The sequence below is a fragment of the Rissa tridactyla genome, chromosome 3, assembly GCF_028500815.1.
Source record: "Rissa tridactyla isolate bRisTri1 chromosome 3, bRisTri1.patW.cur.20221130, whole genome shotgun sequence".
Lineage (NCBI taxonomy): Eukaryota > Metazoa > Chordata > Aves > Charadriiformes > Laridae > Rissa > Rissa tridactyla.
In genome coordinates, this window is record NC_071468.1 from 52,971,460 (window position 1) to 52,984,731 (window position 13,272).

Sequence of the window (13,272 nt, forward strand, 5' to 3'; positions counted from 1 at the left end):
ACCCACTGCTGTTTTCACACTGTGGTGCTTGCACCCTCTTCCTCTTTGCCTTTTGGAGAAGATCAGGTGCCACACATTTGGGTACCCACGGATAATCTGTTCCTGACTGACTTTAATCCTACTCAGAGAAAGCAGCAGAAACCTGTGGCTTTCCAAGCACATCTGGGAAACCCAGTCATCAGGATTTCAGCTCAGTATCTGAGACAGACGGAGGAACCGGCTTCGTCAGCTGAAGCCTTCTCCAAGGCCAGCTGAAGGAAGGGCAGCCAGGGGAAAAAGGAGTTCCTACACATACATTTTTACAGTCCATATGTGGCTTCCCTCATCCGTTTCCCCTTCACCCGGTCACTCTGAAGGCATCACAGAGTCTGCACCAGGCTCTGCCTTCCTGTTCAGATAAATATGCCATAATCCCACAGCACATTTGTCAGGATGGAGCTTTGTTAATGACTTCAAATAACCGAGTATTTCGGCCATGAGATAAGACAAGCTGAGTTCACCAAAGGCTATTTTACACAATGGAAAGAAGAGGAATATTTCCAAGGATGGGTGTAAAGGCCCGATAAAACAAAAACATCCCCCATGTTATCAGACAGCTGTGAATCGCAAGCTTGCTTTCTCTCTCAGCCGCACCTCCCTCAAGTCCTGCCTGGAAAGACGAGGGAAATCACATCAGGTTTGTTTGTGATTTTTCATGGTTGCACATCCCTCCCCAGTGACTCTGTTTCCATGAAGTTTGGAAGTAAACATTTCTAAATAATAAGAAAAGAGCTTTGCGTGAAAGTTTGCAGCCCAGTTTTGTAAGAATAAATGTGAAACTTTTAAACCATACCAAGGAGCACGTCAGTGCGATGAAGATTTCCGGGAGTGCCACGCACTAGCTGCCTGCTTCCCTCACCGTTTATGCAGTGGGACTTTCATTAAAAATTTTAAGAAACCTGCAAAAACCTTTGCAGATTTTCTAATGCTAGCATTCATACATGTGATAAGAAGGTAACAGAACAATTCTCCTAGATCACCACTGTCCATCTTATGGACAGCTTTGGGTAGAAGCAACATGACTCAACATAGAAGGCAATTCAGGTTCAAAATATCCCATGAGCCTGAATATCTAGCTGATCACATTCCACATGGGAGAATTAATATACATCTCATATTTATGTGAAAAATTATTTAGTCTCAGCAAATTCCTGTTTCTGGATTTCCAAGATAATAACAATTTTATTTTTTATTTACTACCACTGAAAAAGAACCAAGAAAAAGGCTGCAGGAGTGGGATAAACTCAGAGCCGCAGCAGGGACCCAGCACACTCCAAATGCACCAGCAAAAGTTTCACTCATCCTGGAAGGATGGATGGGAACTAGCAATTCCTCAGCGCCTTTCTCTAATCTCTCTGTAGTTGTTTTTGGAAGCCCTTAGTGGTGACAATCTATTTATAGCTGACTCTCTTTTGTAGTTTATCTATCTCTGGTATAACATTGTGTCCTTTGTCCTAACTGTACAATACCAACCCAAAGGAATTCTTTTCAGCTGGGTTCTCACCTCTTGCTTGATTAGCACGCTTTATTAATAGGAAGAGGGAGCAGGCCACTTTCATCAGGCCGCTAAGCTGGGCGTACACCCTTGCTGCTCGTGATCCAGCACCTAGCACACTACTTAAAATCAGCATTTCTGGATACGTGGACCTACCACAGGATGCTTCAGTTGCTCAGTACTTTCAGTTGTTTTAATGCTTATTTGCTTTTAAATGTCAGTATACTTATTAAGCAGGATATTTTCCCTTCCCTGATAAATGTCCCTGAGTGTACTTAAGAAAAAAATACAAAGATGTAAATATCTGATGTGGAGATGCAAAGCAAGAATGATTCAACAAACACTTGAAAATCAAGGAATTGTTTATATTGGCCTGGGATATCAAAATCCTGAGCAACCAGAAGAGCTGAAGCAAAGGCCAGTTCAAGCTAAGTGTCTGAAAAGGTTGCACAATTCATATCCATTTTCCCGTGAAACAATCCTGCAGTGACTGGATGGAAACTCTAACACCTGCCTCTTGGGAAGCTGGACCAGACAAAACAGTGCAGATGGCAGGAGTCCCTGAGATGGTTGCTGTGTTTCCAGGCTGAGCTTTCAATTGCCAGGGTCTACAGACCAAACCCATACCTTAACAGAGGACCCTATGTAAGGGGAGCACAGTGATCGGGAAACTCAGACAGGTGGACCCTAGCAGTGTCACCACAGTGCAAAGTGTGGCAGCAGGTGGAAAACCCTGGGCACCAGGAACTGGATGGCATCATCTGCAAAAGCCTGTTCTTCCTACCATGATGTTGCTTCCCTTGGCAGCAGAAGGTGTGCAACCCTTGACTCAGTCCTTGTAGGTGCACAGTAGCCGAGAGCTGGGGCTACTTAATGATGAAGGGCAAGGCATGGGACCATAGCTCCCCTCCTCTCCCCCAGCTCCGTGCTGTCCAGCTGCAGTGGAATAGGGAATTGGGGAGGTCTTGGAAAGTCTGGGACAGTGCCATCTGCTGCCATCGTGTGTGGTCTTCCCTGGGGGCAGACCCACCATCGGTCCTCTAGGGCAGCCAGTACTTCCAGTCCCTTCTATCTGCTCCTCCGCGCTGAGATGAGGAGACGGGGAATGGAGCAGTTTCAGTGAACAAGCACTTACCAGGCTAACTGCCAGCTCCTTGAAACTTAGATTTAGGAGACTTAATCCAAAGATGAGCTTTATGAAAAAGTTATTTAGAGGATTACTTCATACGGTATTTTTAGCAAAATGATAGAAGAAGAAAAGGAAAAGGGATTTTCTTTGGGTTTGTTTAATAAATGAAAACGGCAATGTTGCCATATCATTTCCATATATGCATCAGCACAGCTGCTGGCGCCATCCTGGCCCCTCAAATCACTACCCCCCTCCGTCACTGTGTACAACAACAAACCATGCCTGGGTCAGCGCAGCCAAGGAGACATTTATGCTCCTGCGTAGCAAGCGAGCAGAAGCGTGGACCTCATCTTCTCCGCGTCTTCAGCAGAGCTGCGGGCTTCACTGCCTTCCCACAGGGGTGAGGGTCCCAGCCCCACTGCCCATCCTGCACAGGCTGGTGGAGCAGGGGTGCAAGGCAATGCACGCGTCGGAGTGGTTTATGCCCCGCAGAAAGGCTGTCTGTCACACGCCTCATGCTTTGCAGATCCTGGCTGTCGTTCTCCCAGCTTGGTGGGATATTAAAGGCACCTTCACTGACCTCCATCCTCTTCACAATTATTTTCCAAAGGGATGGCTGACAATTTTGTATCAGACAGGGTAGCCTTGGCATAACTAATATGGGAAAAACTCCCTCTCTCTGCCTTTCTTTCAACAATATGACTAAAATGGCAATTTATTCTAAACCACTAGGAAGACTTCTTTCACTTTTTTCCTGATAATAGCTTTTGTTCAGAGGGGTGGCACTAGCTAAGCAATATGTCAGCTTTCAGCAAGGAAGTAGCTCGTTTATCTTCTGGAAGTCCACGATCTTCCCAGCTAATCCTTGGCTGATTTTTCTATACTCAGGGAAGTTTCTCCCTTGGTTTTCCCATCATATCATGCTTTATTCTCATTTTAGTCTGTTCCACCTCAATTTTCCCTCCTCTGGGGATGAACCTTTCAGGCAATTCCAGTCTTTTTCTGGACAAATCAATAAACTAAAAAAACACTGTAAGATATGAAAAATCCCTTCTGTTACCCTCCTGATCCATAAAGCCATCAGTCCAGGGGGAAACACTGGCCTGTGTCCTACATAAGGAGGCCTAGGACCTTGTGACAGTCCCAGCTGTGATCCCTGTTAATTCATACTGTGCCAAGAGTTTTTAGAGATTTATTGACTCTGGCTGTGTCTACCCTTCTTTGTACAGAGGCTGCCGAATTTTTGTCAGGAGGTGATTAAAGCACGTTCTTAAGAAGGATGTTTTAAGAAGCAATGGGCACAAACTGAAACACAGGAAGTTCCCTCAGGAAACACTTTTTTACTGTGAAGGTGACTGAGCACTGGCACAGGCTGACCAGAGAGGTTGTGGAGTCTCCATCCTTGGAGAAATTCAAAAGCTATCTGGACATGGTCCTAGGCAACCTGTTGTAAGTGGCCCTACTTGAGCAGGGGGGGTTGGACAAGATGACCTTCAGAGGTGCCTTGCAAACCTCAGCCAGCCTGTGATGATTCTGTTTTTCCTTTCCCTGCAAGGCTCCAAGCAACCACAGCCTACCTTAGCTGTGCTAAGCCATTCCCCTCACTGCTGCTGGGACACAAAGTCAAGCTGAATTTGCTTAACTTCAGCTCTGCTTTCTTATGCTTTTGTCAAAAAGTACCATGTGTGTGTGCAAAAAAACTACAGTAGTGCCAAATAACAAAAGTATTCCTGTCAGTTGCATGCTGCGGCGGTGCCAGGCCAGTTTTGTTCACCGGGCATGGGGTCTGACCCCCACGCTGCCCACAGAGATGGTTGCACTAACAATACCTGAGCTAGACTACGCCGTGCTCACCTCCAGGCTGCCACGGCTAGCTTGCTCTCTTGAGGCATGCAGGCAAAAGGCCAACCCTGACCTGTGCCTACACAAACAAAAGAATTGCATGAGAAATTATAAGGTAACAACATGAGCAATGGCAGAAAAGAAAAGCATGAAGTGTATGATGAAAGGGAAGAAGTAGCTTAAAGGAATTGCTGACCCAGGTAGAAAATACACAGGCTATGCTGTATGCTGTCATACCCCAGATACCAGATACCACTGTAAAACCAGCAAAACTGGGAGCAGGGGGTTAAGAGCAAACCAGGCAGTCTGTTTGGGAGGGGATGAAGATGGTAATGGGAAAGAGCTTGGGAGGAGAACGGCTTTGTCTGCTGCTGGTTTGCTGTGGTGCAGGGTGGCTGGCTGGTTGGCTCTGCTCACTCTCACGAGGTTTCCTCAGTTTCTTCTTGTCCCAGGCTGGTATTTGCTTCTGCTGCCTCCGCCTCTCTCCCTGCCTGCAGGTGAGTTTCACCATCAGACACCTTGCTGAGAGCAAAGAGTAGCTCGTGGACCAAGGATCTGTTTAAAACACCATGAACCCATGTGAACTGGGCAAATGAAAAGCTGTGCAAAGGAAGCAGAGAGGGAAAGGAGAGGGAACAGGTTAGCTGGTGCAATCACTGTGCAGGGCCAGGTCCATGTGGGAGAGCTGCTGAGCTCCTCAGGTGACCCCACAGCTCTGCTGGCCCCGAGGAGACATGGAAGAGCTCGGAACAGTCAGGGGACGGGGGCAAGAAGAAAGCAGTGGCCATGCCTGGCTGTGCATTTGGCATCGCTTCCACCTCCTGCTGTGAGTCCACACAAGTAAGCAAGGGCAGTGGCACTGCAGTAACACCAAGCCCAGAGCCATGGCAGCACAGAGGACTCCCTCCACACCAACACCCTCACGCTGATGTCCAGGAGTCTTTTTTCCTGCTGCTGCAGCTTTGAACTCCTCCCATGTTTTGCAGCTATAGACTAACTATAGAGAAGCTGAGTGAGGTTTAGAGCCACCTCTGAAGGCTCCCAGCAGGAGGAGGGCCTGAGTTAGACCCTCATCAAAAGACTGGAGATGAGACCTTCTGGTGGGCTAGAGAGGCAGGAGATGTTCTTGTCCCTCAGTCTTCTCTGGGGACAACTTAGCAGGCAATTCTGACTGTCAGTGTTATGGTACCGAGCCATGACGTCAGGATAGAAAAAGTCTATCTTCACCAAGACCATGAGTGTCCACAGCGTCTCCCCAGCACTGTCACTGCAGACAGTGTTTCAGAAGAAGCTGGTCTCCCATGCAGGCAAAAATGTCATGAGAGGTGCTGCAGGGAAGCTGCTACCCCAGACAGCATGCAGCATCTTACTGTCTGCTGCTGCGGTCTCCGTGTCACAGTGGCTGAGGTCAGGTACGCAGCTGATGCTTTCCTGGGGGAAACAGGCTCCCCCTTAACACTAATTTTTCTCAGAGGAATAAACTAACACTCTGTGTGTGTGTGTGTGTGTGTATATACGCGCGTGTATGTGAGACTTCGACTGAGGCCGGGTGAGGTTCGGTGGTGCCGCACCTGTGGCTGGCAGTGGCAGCAGGTGGTGGCCAAGCCAAGTTGCGGCCGGATGGCACAAGCTGGTCCTGAGGGGCAGTGGAGATGACAGTTTGTACATGGAGGCCTGATGCAAGATGAGGCCTGAGGCAAAGGTCCCTGGCTAGAAAAACTCCATCACAAGGAGTGTTTGCAGAAGCAGCAAGAATGCAAGGCACTGAGCTTGAATGGGGACACAACACATGGGCAGGGTGACCCCAGGATCAAGCAGGAGAACAAGGACACGCAGGGATGTCTGGAAAGCCCTGTGCGGGGTCCTACACACATGGGCATCAGCCCACCTGGCACCGAGTTATGTCTTTCTAGAGCCAAAACCTTCACCACATCGCACTCCGAACTCACAGGGAGCTGTGAGGGCAAGAGCAGGGGTTTGCATCACTGGGTGTCATCATGGTGCTGTGGGTACCCCCCGTGTGCAGGCTCCTGACAGCTGCCATGCTGTGGGAGCAGGGAGGTCTCAACCCCAGGAGGGGGCCAAAAGATTCCTCAGGAGTGAGGGGAAGCACAACTGCTGGTCCAGTAGCTGTCACTCTGAGGTACACATTAGCAAAGCTGAAAAGCAGCGTCGTTGACTGTTAATGCAGAACTAATACTGCCACCACCTCCATAGGGCATCCATGGGGACATGGCGTTCCCACACCCTTGTACTCAGCCTGTGTCACCAATCACTCCTGGCACCTGCTTAGAAAACCTTGGCTTATTTCTTTGGAGCTTCCAAAATTTTTCAGATGTTTTTCAGCTTCTCACTTGCTATGCAGTAGTTTCATTTAGCAGATCTAGAGGGTATTTTTTTAAGATTATTTTTTCATAGAGTTCACTGTGCCCAGAAACCCTGAGATAACCACAGCGCAGACAGAAGTTTAAACAAAGTTCTTGCTTGCTGTCATCTGACTCACTTAAAAGCTTTTCTTTTAACATTTGCCACCTGAAATTATGTAAGAGCACACATGAGTGTTACAGGGTGTTCTTGATAAGATCAGAGTTCGGGATTCTGCAGTGTACTTTCACCCTGCTTGGTAACTGTCAGATTTGTTTTACGTTGGGCACGGCTTTGCGGTCTTGTCAGCACAGATCAGCCTGGCAGAGCACCTCTGTGTGAACTGCTGCTGAGTACCTCGACTCCAGGACCAGCCTGGAAAGGAGTCCCTGCTGAAGTGTACATACCTGGTTGGACCTATCCTGCCCAAACTCATTGAAGCAGATGCTTTTTCCAGCTGGGTATGGTCCTCGATAGCTATATTTTTATCTACTTTCCCCTTGTGACTGTGGAGCTCAAGAAAACATTGTTTCTCAAGAGGTGAAGCCACACATATGCCAGACACCAGACGTACCCGATGCACAGCAGGGTCCGTGCACCACCAGGAGCAACAGCAGGCATGGAGGCTCTGGTCAGCGTGGCTCTAAGGCTCCTAGTGCTGGGTAAAAATTATGCAAAAAACTGAGCTGGCATAAATGTGCTCAGCTGATTATGGTTTGTCCAGAAGGTATTGAAGAGGCCTCCTAGCAGTATCTCTGCTGGCTGAGGTCCTTCACTGTCTGCTACCTTGGCTGTCACCCGTCATCCTGGGGCTGGCCTTGAAGCCGACATAAAAGCATAAAGTTGGCATAGACCCTATGTCATGTGCACTAATTCAACAAAAACATGTGTTTACCTCCAGGCGATTCAGGTCAGCTTTGTGTGCTGTGTGACCTGGGAACCAGCACTGGTGTTACTGATGTGGGACAATTCTGCTGCAGGTCGCAGCAGAGACGTACCCTGAAATCAGATGGAAAAGCTGAGATCACTGCATCTTCTGCTATACCTGAGGGGCAGATGCAGTTAAATATTAATGTTGCTGTGAGGTAGCTATGGCCTGACCCAAAAATGTATGTAATAGCACATACTTTATTGCACGTATGACTAAGAATAGTTACTCACCTGGATGATTCCCACAAGTATGACTATCAAACCTGCCCACCCACTTCTACTGTTAGGGACTCATGGAGATATAGTTAATGGTGATTTAGGCTCACAATTTCCTGGTACGCTCATAGTCCACTTAACTCTTGTATTTATGGGAGCAGCCCAGTAATTCAGAAGTTATTGGGAACCCCTTGTACTGAATGGACAGCTTGCTCCATAGGAGAGTGAGGACATACGTTTTACAAGGTCACACAGTCCAAAATACCTCCCTGGAGAAGAGCCTGTGCACTGTAAAACTGCCCATGCTGGCAGCTCTGCCACCTTGGCTTCGGGAAACCAGAGTGGGACCAGTGCTGTTTCCATGGCTGTCCATGAAGGTTGCGAGGTGACTGTCTATCACCTGCTGAGTAACACAAGACCTTCCCTGCACACACACCGCCCCCGCCCACACACATACAGAGGGATGAGCTGCTGTTCCCGTACTTGAATTTGTGGCTCCTTCTGTGAACGCTTCCTGCACTTTGTCCTTTTTATCTGTATTTGACTTAGAGGCTGAGCTTCCGCAGTCACTTAATTAACATGTTTGACTCAGTGCCTTAGTTTCAGTCTGCCGAGAAGAGCTCTTCCGCAGGGAGCTCCCCTGCCTTCAGTTAGCCAATTCCTCCCAACTCAAGAGCGAACCCGCTCCAGCCCGGCAGTGCCCTTGCACTGGATTTATCGTTCATCTGTACAAAGTGTCAAGTCCAACGATCTCATTCCACCCGCTCCTTTAGCTGTAAAGTGTCTAGGCTTTCCCATGGCTATTTCAATACAAAACCTGCTTGTTCAAGAGGAGACCAACCCTGTGGATGCTCAAAGGTAGTAAAACCATGATCCTACTGAAGGGTGTGGGCGACTTCTTCTCATCTACCACTGCCCCAAGCAGGATATCATATGGTGACCATCACTGTCTCATTGCTACTTCCACCACCAATATCCACCCACTGCCTCATTTCTCACACTGGAGGCAGTTATGGAGACACCTACTGCAGTGGGGAGGGGAGCACTGAAGCCTGCTGGGCAGCACAGCAGGACAATTAGCCATTGCGGAGGAAGACTCAACTAAGTCTTAGGACTTCCTAAGTCCCATTCCACATGATGTATGTTTGGCTTTAACCTTGCCTGCTAGCTAGTTTCCTTGCCCTTTCCTTGCCACTGAAATTTCAGCAGTCCTGGGGATGAAGCATGGCAGGGCTGCCTGCATTCCTCATGGGTCTGTAGCATTCAGCCCCAATTATCTACCAAAGGCCATCTGCTTGTCCACGAATGTTGGACCTGTATGTTCTCTTTGGACTTAAATTACTAATACCTTCTTGCCATTGCTCCCTGGCAGCTTTCTCAAAAATTCGCAACAAGCTAAGATATGGAAACGAAACTTAAGAGTGGGCGCTCTCAGCTTCTCCAAAAGGGAAGACTTAAGGGCATCTACCATGACAAATAGTACTGGCTACCTCCTCCTTTACTGAGGCAGCACCTTGCTTGCACCTGTATGGTCCCAGAGGCAGCGGACCTGAACATGGAAGCTCACAGACAAATGTGCCGTTTCTCAGCTACAAAAGGGTTGGTTTTACAAGCAATTTGATCAGAAGCAATAGTTTCATCCCCTGCTGAGCAGAAAGCCCATTTAGAAGCATAAATATCAGGGCTAATAGCAATTGTGTAAACAAACACTGACAAACTGTATCACAGTTGTGCGCATATGATACTTAACTCTCCAAAGATTTAAACTTGCAGAATATATTTGAACTCCTTTCACATTCAGAAAAAATATACTCAAACTCAGGGGCAAAAAATCTTTTTTCTAAATCTGTTGCACTGATAGGTCCCCAATTACCATTTTTCTAGGTCACTGCTCTTTTTAATAAGTACTGTGTGTCTGATTCTAGGCCTTCTGTCATGTGAAAAGCAATTTATAACCACACTAGAAGAGATGGATGTGTTTACTCATTTCACAGAAGTGCTAAAATGGTGCTTTCACTGAAGACCGTATGGAAAATCCAAGAATAATTTGCGTAATGACACTGAAGCTGAAGTCTTCTGGCATGGAGCGGGTGAGGGATTCTGTAATTGCCTGTCTCTCGTTAGACCACATTCTCATTAGACCAACAAACCTAACAGCCGCAAGGTGATACACAAGGATCAGGGCTGTGAGAAATTCAGAAAATCAGGTCTTACAATGTTATACCACTTTTTATTCCATTAGGGCTCACTTGAGACAACCCAGCGCTCCGGTAGCAGTATTTTGCTGCCTCAAGGGTCGAACGGGATTTCAGCGTGGGTCAGGCCAAGGACAGGGGCTGCAGGAGCAGTCAGGGGGCTCTGCCCCAGGTTGAGGCAGGGCAGAGAGCTGAGTTTGGGGTCTTTGAAGAGGACTAATTGGTCTTGAAGGACAAGGGCAGTCTCTCCCCATGCCCTCCTGTTCCTCTCCATCTTCCTGGAGTCAGGACACTTTGCCCCAGTGCAGTCTTGTCTGAAGGGACACAGGGTCACCCTGTCCTCCATGCAGCCACCCGTCCCTCAAGGAAGCATCTCCTTCTCTCCCTTCTCATTGAGCAGGTGCTGTTCCCACTGTGTAGAGGTGGAGAAAGTCACAGACCAAGGCAGAGCTCCAGAAAGCAGGGATCTGTGGCCCCTTGATGCTGGAAAGAGTGGTGGGATGTGCTGCTCCCTGTCACCACGCTGCCCAGGGCAGAACACTGGGAGCAGAGCCCCACTGAGGTGGGAAGGGGTCATCCCCGGCTCGGATCCCCGCAGGCAGGGCAGCCTCACCCCCTGCCACCACTTTTGCCCCTGCTCTGAGCTGAGGTGAGGTACCAGGGGTGGTTCCACACCTCACGTCATGCCGTGCAGCTGCGATACCGTGTCTCAGCACAGCAGTAAGTGTGTGGTTAATATGTGCAATCCATAAGCAATCACATCTCCAAGACCTTACTGCAAAATTAAATGCTTGCAATTAACCATGTATTAAAGTCTTGCTGAACAGGGCCAGTTCTCAGCCTTTGTAGAAACGTCAGTGTCTTTTGGCTGTCCTTGCAAAATCACAGGCTTCCTTATAGCTGTGCTTCACCTGCAGCCTACTTAACTCGCCTCTTCCATCTTATTGAAGATACTGACCTGCTCCCACTCATGCAGGGCTGACAGTGAGAGAGAAAGGGAGAGGACGAGTCAATGTGTTTAAACCACCCCAGAAGTGACTATGTCCAGGCTAAGAACAGTGAAATAGATACTGCCGCACCCCTGGCCAGGTAACTATGGGTGCAGTTACCCAGTATGTAGTCTCTGACAGCAAAACCTACCTTCACCACCAGCAGAAACATATGTTATGCTGCAGCCTCAGTCCCCAGGTTCACTCCATCCTCAGTTGTTTATCAAGTCCCTTGTGTAGGATATAGCCTTGTAATACCTGTACTGTTTGCACTGATCATCTCATGTCGAGTCCTGCTACCCTTAGAACAGGTGTCAGCAGTTCACCTATGTAAATCTAGGACTGCAATTCTTGGGGATGGGGCTTGCTCTTTCCAGCTATACATGACCACTCACCAGGAAGCTGAAGCCCTGGGACCCACGTGCTTCCCAGTCACATCGGTGGCTGTGAGGGCAGGCTGGGTTGAGGCACGAGGATAACTGTGGATGGCCTGTCCTGTACCGCCCCAGAGCTGGAAAGGCTGGTCTGGCCAGGTCCAGTCTCAGTTCTGCTGATGGATGCAGTCCCCCCCTCCAGGCAGCTCTGGGAGGAGTTTTGTGAACTGGATGGGTGGGTGGGCTCTGGAAAAAGCTCTGATCAGCATTTAACAAAACCTGTGTTTTTCCTGAAGTGCCTAACACAAGCTCCAGGCTCTGTGCCAGGGGTTCCAGGGCTGTCTGGACTCCTTTGCTCCCCTTGGTAACCTGTTATCGCTGCCCCCTTTGATAAGAGCGGCTGTGCAAACCCCACGCACATTGCGGGGTGACCTTGCCGTCTCCTTGGGAAGTCAGAGCAACGCAGCAGGACCATGGGGACCATGGCACAGGTTCTCAACAAGCCAAGCTGCTCCAGGGCCAATTCCCTTTCCCCATGCAGCTCGAGCATCCCTCGCCCCAGCCTAAGCAGCTCCTCACGCAGCGCTCAGGCAGCTCAAGGACCCAAATACTGGTGGCACAGTGGCTCAGCAGCACTCCCACCCTTGGCAAAAGCCATGCCACCTCACGACTGCAGAAGTGAAACATTCAGAGAACAAACTCAAGCAACACGTCATGTTCCATGCCACAGCAAAAGCTGAGGAGTAAGGGTTGTGCACCAAACTGTTGTTGTCATCGAGGGAGATATTTGTAGGTTGCACAATACTAAGTGGTAATTAGAGTTCAATGAGGAAATGAGCTCAAGCTGTGGCTTTCGGATCTAGATGCAAATAATCAAAAGCTGGAGGCTTTTTGCCAAACATAGTGTGATTAACATTTAAGAAAAATGTGTTAGTAGTATGTGAGCCAACCATAAAGTACACTTTGTTTCTCTCAGTTATAAAATACGTTCTCATGGTGCAAACAAATACCAAGTGCAAACACATGTTGTTTGAAATAACTTGAGCAGCCTAAAACCAAGGTGTGTAGGCTCCCTCTATAGTCAGCTCTTAGATCTCTAGCTCTCAGAGCTGTCCCATGACAGAAAATACTAGTGTATCACAGACTCTTTGGCTGTCCAAGTTCACTTAAACACTTTTTGACAGGCATCTTTGTTTCCAGCAGGATTCATGCGCGGTCAGGTGTTGCCTGGCCACCCACAGTCAGCCCCACTGTGTGCTCAGCACTTTATGCTCTGGTTAATTTGTCAGAAATGTCCCCACGTGTCAACATCTTGTTCAGATTAGCTGTGTACCATGTGGTGCTCCAACCATTATTAACAGCTCTGGGTGCACAGATCTGCTATTTACCAGCACTGTAAGCTCCTGCTATACATCTGGATATATTTCTGGAGATACCTGTCCTTCTCTATTGACTGGACAGGCCTGGACAACAGACGTGGACAACTAGCTCGGTCTAGATGCTCAGCTTTTACATGGCTGACATCATTAGTTCAGGTGAAGCCCTACCAAAAGCTACAAGACAGCTGATCTCCCTGTCACTACAAGGAGGGCATCCTGCTCCTTCCCTCTCCTTTCCAGATTCACTCTCCCAGCATCTCCCAGTCATGTGGTCCTCTCCCTCCTCTTGTGCTGGTGCTTCCTTGTCCCTTCACTAAGCC